At 40.5% G+C, this 10,697-nt stretch overlaps 1 pseudogene; it reads right to left on the reverse strand.

Moving 5' to 3' along the window:
* Positions 1–6,538: 6,538 nt before the first annotated feature.
* Positions 6,539–8,521, reverse strand: LOC143885479 (3-ketoacyl-CoA synthase 1 pseudogene; annotated as a pseudogene).
* Positions 8,522–10,697: the final 2,176 nt, after the last annotated feature.

The raw sequence follows: 10,697 nt of genomic DNA on the forward strand, positions 1-10,697 counted from the left end.
GGTCCGTGCCTGATGACGAATGGGGAAGGGGTTAGGAGCCCCCAATTCGCCCAAGTGCGAGCACCTGGTCTCTTATGCCATTTATTATTAACTTTGAAGAGTTTTGGGCGAAAATCATGCGAAATGGGAACAATCATCCCCGAAAAAACGTCTATCTAAGCATGCATGACCCGGGGATGGGCAAAGAAAATGAACATCCAAATCCTAACTCATCGCATCTAATCCTAACTCATCACATCTAAGAAAGCAATAAACAATCGCATGCATAGCTACAGCTAAGCAGATAATGATAGATATAATTAGATAAGGAAAGCAAATATCTAAGTTTAGACAGATAATCAAGCTAAGACGAATGGATAAACGCTATAGCTAAGCAATCAAAGCAGTAAAGTAAACACACTAGCATGCGAGCCTATGCAAGAGATAAGACTAAGAAAATGGCAATCGATCGCACACTAGAAGAACAAACAAACTAGAATGCATGAGAAATCTAAGATAAGCACACAACAAGCTAAAAGGTGTAAGAAAAGAAAGAAATCAGAAAATCAACGGCATGTGAGAACCAAAAATGCCAGGGGAAAGGAGATGGAACACACGAGAGGCTCAGAGGGCGATTCAAAAGGAATCAAGCCCAGCGATCCTAATCTGCTGAAGATCGGACAAGTCTCGCGATCGTCATGACCTATCGTTGGGCTCAGCGAGGACAATCCCTGTAAAGGGGCCACGCTACATCATCGCCCGTCCCAAAACCCGATAAAATGTCAGAAAACTGATGGAAACCGGAAAATCACGATGAAAACCGGAAATGGAATGAAAAGAGGGCTCCGGGTGACCTGGCAATTACCATCCTTGCCCATTTTTGCTTTTGTTTTGAAATGTTTGAAAATATTTATTAAAAATGTTTGGCTAAACTTGGGTGGACCCAAGCTACCTACGGACCCTGCGGAGAGGGATCAAGCCAACGTAGTTCGGACGAAAAGGTGAGAATTGTAAAATGGTGTAAAAATTGTGTAAAAAAAAAGGGTGAAAGGGTGTAAAAAAGGTGAAAGGGTGACTGGACTCAGGATGCCAGCTGCACGTCTGAGCTGCCTACGTACCCCTCAGCTAGGGATCAAGCCATCCGTAGTTCGGACCAGATTTTCCTAACTACACTCTAATGACTCGAGATTTTTGGGATTTTTAATGTTTTGAAGTATTTTTTATTTTTTCGACACAAGAGGACAGAATCCTATCATCACAAGAGGAGGACAGACTCCTGATATCCCGCAAAGGTTGGACAGCATCCTATGCTTTGCGGGGGAATGAACAGAATCACGACTCTGCAAGGGTTGGACAGCATCCTATACCTTGCAGGAGCGGACAAAATCACATGACTTGATGAGGGGATGGACAGAATCCTAACCCTTATGATGATAGGACAGACTCCTGAAAGACTGAAGGACTGACTCCTATGCTGAAGACTGACTCTGAAAGATGGAAGGACGGAATCCTAAACTTTATGAAGGGATAGGACAGAATCCTAAACTCTACAAGGGTAGGACAGACTCCTAAACCCTAGGATGGTAGGAGAGACTCCTAAACTCTCTAGGACTGACTCTAAAGTGGAAGAAATCCCTTAACCTGCGAAGACTCTAAGGCAGGAAGGGAAGGGGTTGGCTCAAGAAGCATTCCGTCATAGCCTCTCCTGACAGAGAAGTTCGCAAAAGCCAATGAAGAGACCCAACACTGATGTTAGCCTAAAACTCAAATGAAGGTCCTGAATATGTAAAGAAATGCCAGAACACAAAATTGAAACATGATCATTGACATAAAATCCGCAGGGAGACTGAAAAGAAGAGATGATATGGTTACATAGATCCATCATCAATGAAAATAGACCAAATGAAATCCAAATCAATTATACTGACATTCATGGACTGACCTTAAGACTTCAAAAGTTCACAAAATGAAATAACATCTGATTAGGCTGAATAGAGAACATCCTCAACCATATCTAGCTAGCTACTCGAAAATAATAAAAAATCATCTAGAGCTTATATTGCAATTTCTTAACATAATGAGCTAATTAGACCTGCTGCTGTAAGAACCCATTAGGATTGTAACCATTGGATGAAATGAAACTCCGGGCAGAGCAAATTAAATGAGAGATGACTATAGGATTTGATACCTGCTCGAATGAAATCGATAAAGCTCAGTTTCCTCTTCTTCTTCTCGCTTCTGACCCTTTTGATTACGCCCGGCGAGAGTGAAAGAAATAACACCCGGCAAGGCGAATTTCCCGGGGATAAATGGCTGCGACGGTGGTGGATGGCCGGTGGAGGCTCCTTAAACAGCACAATGTTCGGATGCCTTAAAGATCTATGATTAATGATTTCCCTCTGCACATTCTCATCAACCTTCTCCCCCCTCTCTATATATTTGACAGCAACGAGCTCCTTTGTCTTCTTATCCTTCACCAGCCTCGCCACTCCAAAATTCCCTGACCCAAGTTCCTTCAATGGCTCATATTGTTCTTCCATCATCCCCACACAACCCACAAAAAAGAAAGCTCCTAAAAAATCACAAACCCAACTTTTTTTTGAAGATTTTTCTTTGTTTGGAAGAAAACCCAGTACATGAACTATCACCAGGCCCCTACAGATTCTATAAGGAGACAAATCACAAACCCAACAAAACCCAATTCAGAATCTTTATTAGATTCTCAGAAAATCTAAAGCCCGAGGGAAAATGGTGGGTAGAGAAAGGGAAAGGAGGATTTTGGTGTTTTGGTCTTTGATCGGTTGGTGGATGATGGTGAGGGGAAGAGAAGGGGTAAATGGATTTGGGGAGGGTGGTCAGAGTGGAGGAGGTTCGGCCGGATCTTGCGGTGGGTGGCTGGACGGAAATGGGGTGGAAGTGGTGGTTAAAATGGGTTACAGTGGTGGTGGTTGAGAAATTAGTTTGGGTTTTTGAAATGGGTTTGAGAAAACGGCAGAGGATGACCGGTGGTGACGATGGCCGATGGAGATGAGGGAGGAGAGGATGGCCGGTGGGTCGGATTTTTAAAAAAATGGGTTTGGGGAAATGGCAGAGGTGGTGGATGAAAGGGGTTTAATGGGTGGCTGGGTGGAGGAGAGGGTTTGGATGGGGAAAATGGTGGAGGAGGATTCCGGTGAGGCTCGCCGTGGAAGATGACCGGAAGTCTTCTTCTTCTTCTTCTTCTTTTCTTTCTCTCTCCTCTGTTTTCTCGATCCCTTTTTTTTATGGGTTTTTTGGGTGATAGAGGAGGTGGCTGCAATGGTGGAGGTTGCGGCCGATGGAGGTGGTGGCTCGGTGGAGTGGGTTTGATGGCTGTGAAATGGGTTTGATGTGGTGGAGATGATGGTGGCTGAGAAGAGGGTTTAATGGAGGAGTGGCCGGAGGTGGAAGAAGGTGGTGGTTGTGGGTTTCTCTCTCCTCTGCTTCTCTCTCTGTTTTCTTTCCAACGAAAATGCCCTCCTCCCCCCTCTTTTTTTTTTTGTTTGGGTTTTTTATAACTAGGGTTAGGGACCTAGTTCTAATCCTCACCATCCATTTCACTTTTGATCCTATGGTCTCTGTTCGATGCTTGCAAGACAAGCCAAAATGATAAATTCGGCCCCCCTCTTCTTGCCCTGGACAGACCTATCTAGTATTTATGTCTATTCTTAAACCTCACAGGGGGGTGGTCCAAGTGAAGACCAGGGGAGGATAAAAAGGTATTATATTTGCCTTCTTTTTTCTTTCTTTTGGGAAATTGGGGCTAGGTCAAAATGGGGTGTCTACATGACTCAAAATCGATTGCAAGAAAATTAGGCTCAATTATGAGATATTCCTCATATTATTCGATTGCAAGAAAACTTACTTTTGGTCCAAATATTGCAGGAATTTTTTGACAAATGTTTCGAAATGAAAACGTTTCCCAGAATTTTCTGTTTTTCGGTTGTTTGATTACTTGTGAAAAAAATAACTCAGGCCACAGCATGAAAGTTATATTTAGAGGGCCTTGAATTTATAATGATGATACCTCTCCCTAAAATTAAGCAATTACTATTGCCCAGTTCGTTTGAGATTGTGACAACCGATTGTGTGCCCCCAGCCTTCAATAGCCTGTTGGAGGGCTCACAATCAGTGGTCACAAACTCAAACAAAAAAATTTCATGGAAAAATAATCCAGTGTGTAGCAAGTTTGCAAAATTCCTTAAAAAAAAGAGCTCAGTTTCTTGAGATGTCTAATAGGTATAAAACAAATTTTATTGCTATTATTAACAATAAAAGTGGTTCAAAATTATTTTGCACCTGTTTTACGTCTAGCCTGCATGAGTAATATAAAGTAGTTCTTTCGTCATTGTCATATGTCTTTACCTCTTCTTGGTAGTTTTTTCCGTAATTGTCATAGACAGATACCCGTGTCGGTAATGTTCGTATGTAGATTACAATTTTACCGTTAAATAATTTCTCATAAAGATAGATGTTAGATATCAGCAAAGGGGTTAATGGTAAAAGAGTAATGCGGACATTTGGAGTTATCTTTGAGGGGCAAAATAGGGAATTGCTAGGGTATTTATTGCCCAACGTGAATGCCGAGATTACCCTTAAGGAAAATCAGAAATGTCAATGCAAAAGTATTGTGCTGGGCTGTGGGACATGAATGGAAATAACGCAAAAGTGAGGATGACTTTAACCCCTTATTCACGCTTTATATACAGTATAAGGATTTCTCCTTCTTTGGATTTTGATGTTGATCTTTTAGTAAGTAGATAATTACCTTTTACTGTTACTGGTCACCTACTGGTCACCAATGAACCCTTTTGACTTAAATGATAGTGATGCTTAGGGACCTACCCACGTGTTATCTCTCTACGGTACCATGTGGTAGCTATCGCATGATTCTATTCGCAAAAGTATCTGGTAAAATCCTTTGTCACGAAGTTGATGGCATAAAAAAAAGTAAGTGAGTTTTGTTAGCTGGTGCCAGCTGTGTTGGTTTTTGTTATTATTTCAGCCTTTACCTTCAAGTAAATGTCTGTTTCTAGATGCATGTCTATAGGACACGTATAGTTAATTGTGAGACATATATCTTCATATTCACATCCCTATCCTTTGCTTAGCTTACCCCTCCTAAGGACTTCTCTCTCTTATAAATTCTAGTGACCTCAACATTTGGGGCCAACAAAGAGTTTGATTTGGAAAGGACGAAGATTACGAGATAGTTCTTGTACAGTTTTGTTCTTGACAAAGCCTCTTAGCTAAGCAACAACCCCAGAAGCGGGATCCATTCATTTGTTACGGATGACTCATCATTGAAAAAATATTCTATAGGAAAAAGGTTTCTGAGCTCGACTCAGCCTGAGCTAGAGCTCAGAAACCCCATCTCCCATAGTTGTTTTAGTGATTCAACCCATTTAGTTTATAGGTTATAGTTAGGATTATGGCTATGGTTATGGCTAGGATTATGGCTATGGTTATGGTTATGATTTGTGGAGGTTTAAAATAGATGGTTAGAAATTAAGCTCCTATAGATCGAATTGTTAGGATTATGGTATGGAGATGGTTTGTTAGGAGCGCCCTATCTATGTGAGGTCCTGTAGGATGAATTGGTTGGATGAGTCAGATGGTGTATTATGAGCTAGAGCTCATAAACCTCGCCGTGTCTATAGAAAAAGGATAATGCTAAGGCATTGGCATTGCAATAATATTTCCACCCGTATCTGTTTCTCTAGCAATGAAGAGGTAGCAATATCAATTTCCAATCATTAAATAGTATATATCCAGATAGGTTGGGGTGGGGGCCTTTATTTTGGGCAACAAAATTAGAATCAGTACACATCTCTGTTGTCCCCGCTGGGAAAAACTTGGTGGCCTGAGGTTATTTAAATCCTAATAAATGTCTTCTTTACCTATCAAATATCATATGAATAAATATCTTTATAGCCATTAGATACCATGTATACGTATATTTATTTGTAGCTTTTAAATACCTAGCTTTTTAAAGCTCTCATCTCCATTTTTACCCTATAAAAATAAATTTAATCACAGAAGCAATAATCTTTCAATTGAATAATGTTCCTGCCGTTTCTAAAACGTAAAATTGACTCTGACTTTGAAATAAATTTAGTCATAAAAGCAACAATCTTTGGGCAGTGATAAATCAACTCCCGAGTATCTTAAATCCCCCCCCCCCCCCCCCCCCCCCCCCCCCCCCCCATGTGTCTGTCTCTCTCCTCTTTAGATAATGTTCCTTCCGTTTCTACAATGTAAAGATGACTATGGCTGGCTCATTCGAGACCTGCTCAGACGGATCAGATAGATGGGTGTGCCTAATAATTTTAACTTTATGAGTGATTATAAGCTAATCTTCACAACATATAGTTTATACAAACAAAATCATTGTTTTTTTTATATCAATGTTTAGAACCCATAAGTTTCTATTAAATTTAAAAAGAAAAAAGAAAACATTCCTAGCATTTTCATCCCATTTTGTTCGGTCGACACGAGAAAAACAAAGAGTGTGAAAAAGGGGTCACTTTAAGGAAAAACAGGACCGACAAAAGGGGGTAAAATGTATAAAAAAGTGGATAATATAACTCTACAAGAAATGAAACACACCTTTTCTTGCGACCATGGCACAATCTTCTTCACTCACCTTGCCATTATTTTCCTACCCAACAGCACAGTTGCAACAATAATACCAGTTACAAGTCCTAGTAACAGCAATAATAATATTAATATAGGAATAATGAGTCTTTTATCTTACACTTCCAAAGATGAAATAAACAGAATAGTAATATTTGCACCAGGAACTGCAAGCATATCTTCATGCTTATTTACTTAAACCAAACCTCTTATATCTTTATCTCTTTTCTCATCTCCTTTTTTCACTACTCTCTCGGTTTATTCACCTTGTGTTCCTCTTCTACTACCAAGCCTTTACTGGGTATCTATGCACACAATCGTTCCAAGGATTATCTGGGTCTCTAGGTGAATCCTTAAGCCCCTTCCACACAAGACTACACACCTTAAAACCAGTCCCAAAAGCCAACATCCACATCCTATCTCCCTTCTTAACACGCCCTTTCGCCTCGAAATAGGCCAATTCATAGAACACCAAACTACTCGACGTATTGCCGAATCGGTGTAGACACATCCGAGCGGGCTCAGTGACCGAGTCTCCGAGTCTCATCAACCTCCCCACTTGTTCTATCACCGCCTTTCCACCAGTATGAATGCACAGATGCTCAAACGCCGTAGTAAAATCCGGCACCATCGGCTTTGTATCACCACTAGAGAAAAAGGCCACTACAACAGAGTAAGCATAGGCTAAGAGTTGCCCGATGGGCAGAACCCGCGGGGCCAGGGTCCGAATGTGGACCCTCAATCCCTCCCCCGCGACCCGGACCAGATCTTTGGTTAATGCAATCCCTATGTTCCCATCCATATCTTCTTGTTGGAATGCGGCTTTGTAGGACGGATCGTCGGATCCGTGGTGGGTCCGGAGGGTCCGGACTAGTTCCATCTTGGCGGACTGTCTATGGGCCGGGTCGTTCGTGATCAGTGACGCAGCACAGCCCACTCGAAAGATGCAATTGGTAACAAGCATAGAACGATTGTCCCCAAAGTACCAATTTAAGCTTATGCTTTCGGTTACAACCACAAGGGCATAGCTTATGGCTCGGGTTTTGTTTAAAAGCCTAGCGGCTAAGTCTATGCACATGACCCCGGAGCTACAGCCCATACCACTTAAATTGTAGGTTTTGATGTCTTCTTTTAGTTTGTAGCGATTTACTACAAGGGAGGAGAGAGAAGGTAATGCGGTGAACGTACCACAAGTGACTATAAGTATGTCAATTTGAGATGGGTCGATTTGGGTTTTCTCTAGCAAGGAATCAATGGCTGTGAACATCCCTTCTTTCGCCTCTTGAATGGCGGAGGTGAGTTTGGCCTCATAGTCATTTTGGAAGATGAAAGGCGGGGCGTAGGTCTCATCCCCGAGGCCGGATTTTAGGTAAATTCCACGCATGAAGTCTTCACTAATGGTGGTGAATCGTCTACTTCGCCGGAGAAAGTATTCGGCGACTTCGTAGCTACACTTGCGGTCGTAGTCAGGTTTGAAGCAAGAGTAGTCTAAGAGGAGGATGGGACGGCGGCGGCGCGAGAGGAAGAAAAGAGTGGAGATGGATAGACACCATGTTAAGGATAAGAGGAGTATGCGATTTTGGGAGAGGTATAAGAGGAGGAGGTTGAGAGTGGTGGTGGAAAGGAGGGTGTGGAGGAGGAGGGTTAGGGTTAATAAGGCTGCAAAGGAGGCTTGGAGGAGTTGGATTTGAGTGAGAGATTTCATGTTTAGAACTTTTTTCTTTCCTTCACAGTGATCTTTTTTTAAGATGAGTTTGGAAGGAATGAAAAAGAAATGTATTCTGATTGAGAGGGTTAAGGGATTTGAGAGGTGTACATATATAGTGAGTGCTGCAAATGGTGTTTGTTCTTTACTAATGCCTCCTTCATTACTCTGACCTACTTCTTGGACTAAGGTATGGATGAAACGCGAGAGAGAGAGAGAGGGCATTTAATGAGAGTTGGGAACCGTTGGGGAAGTGAGAATATTGAAAGGTATGAGAGAGAAGAAGAAGTGAGATTTTATTTTGTAATTGGAAAGTTTAAAGGCGTTTGGTGAAGAACATAAAAGAAAAAGGAAAATGGTGGTGGTTGATACTTATCTGTTGGTTTGTTTAGTCCACAGTTTACCATATAACTGGAAAGTGACTGGGGATCTATACATTTACTTGCCACTCACTCAACTTAATATTTTTTCTATCTCTGTGTGGTTTTCTGCCATTCCCATCAATATTTTATTCGAATGTCTAATAAGGGAAGTAAGTGTTTGGCAGAATTTTTCATTCCCAACAAAGAAATTAACTAAAAGAGAGTTGATATTGGCACCCCCCCACTTCTGATATTGCCATTTTTTATCCTATTTCAAGAGCTTTAGAATTGTGTCACACTTGAAACTTTGACCTTGTTTGGATTATAGGGAAACATTTATTGCAGAAAACTTTTCTTAGGAAAATTTTTGTTTATAGAATTGAGAGGTAAATGATAACTTTTGTGGACAATATTATAAATTGGGGGCTTCTGGCAAAACAGGATTTCGTTTGGAAAATAAAAAAGAAATCCCATGATGTGATATGCGCAAGAAGACAGGTGAGATATGGTGAAATGCAAAAAACACGGTAGAAACTAAATACGACCAAGTAGTTGGTCAATTTTACTTCGCCTTTATTTTCCAAATGAAATCCCGTTTTGGAAGTGTTTACCCTATAAATTAAACGCCCCTTGAATAAAACTTGAACTGCAGTAGATCGTGGCTGGAGTTACAATTTTTCATGTCCTATCGAATGATGGAAATGCATAGAATTTTGGAAAATCAATCCGAACAGGGGCCTAAGTGAAGATAGGAAAATTATATTTAATATTACTCGTTTGAATATTGCCAACCATATGATAAGTTTGTTTGGATAATTATCCACTGAACAAGATTTTATTTAATGAGGAATGCTAAACTGAAGGCTCTCTTACAAAAACCAGCGGCGTGGGTGCCCCCATTGGATTCATGTCATAAAAGTAAATTAATTATTTTGTTACTATTATCTTTTGGGCAATGATAAATTAGCACCCCCTGTAGGATAATTCACACCTATTTAACGTGAATTGGTTAAAAAGCGTTCACATACCCTCCTTTAAATTAAAGGGGTGCGAATTATCCTATAAGGGGTGCCAATTTATCATCAACCTATCTTTTTCGCACTACTATAAATGCACATGACACATGTGGATCTATTGGAGTCATCCTTGTGGCTGGTTTTTGGAAGGGCAGCCTTCAGTTTAGTATTCCTCATCTTTAACAAGTTAATTTTTTGGGGGGTTAAGCCTCTAGCTCAACTGGTTTAAGGCATTGTTCTTCAACCTTAAGGTTGGAGGTTCAATCCCAGTTTAACAACCAAAAAAAAGGGAATTTTCCTAGGTAATTGCAAAAAATAATTGAAACTAGTGATGGGAGGCAGTTTCGAAGCTATTCACCCGAGAAGGGCATCATACCAGCTAGCCAAAAGATAATTTTACCCATTTTAACTTTTTAATTTTACCTGTTTTCTGTTGAAAGTAATTCAATCAATGTGCATTAGTGGGCCCTACCCAAGTTTAGAGTTTTTAGAATTCGGATAAAAGTGGTATTTGTGAGTTGGTTTTGAGTGTCTAGCATGAGGGAGTCTTGTGTTATTTTTATCCTTATCTATTTTGTAGATAGTGGAGTCTATCAAATACTGGTTTTAGAGTTTAGCCAGAATTAGGAAAATGTGAAACGTCAGAGCTTGGCTAGAGTTGAACATGTGGTGCTTTTTCAATTTAAAGGGCTTGTTTAGTTGTTTTCTTAATATGAATTGAAAAATAAGAAATTCAAGAATTAGTGTTCTTCCTTCCATTCTTCTATTTTGTATTGGAATCCTACAAAGTGGTATCTGAGTAGAAGGTCCTGAGATTTCCATAGAGCAGAAAAGCCAGGGGCGAATTCAAGAAAAGACCGGAAAGGGTTCGTAAGTTCGCAACATGGCGGGTAATATCAATTCTTCAAATTTTCAACAAAGTGTTACTTTATTTAAAGGTCATAATTTTCAATTTTGGTCTATTAAGATGAAGACCTTGTT

This window comes from Tasmannia lanceolata, unplaced genomic scaffold, assembly GCF_043159265.1.
Source record: "Tasmannia lanceolata isolate RefF3 unplaced genomic scaffold, GAP_Taslan_0.1 ptg000008l, whole genome shotgun sequence".
Classification (NCBI taxonomy): Eukaryota; Viridiplantae; Streptophyta; class Magnoliopsida; order Canellales; family Winteraceae; genus Tasmannia; species Tasmannia lanceolata.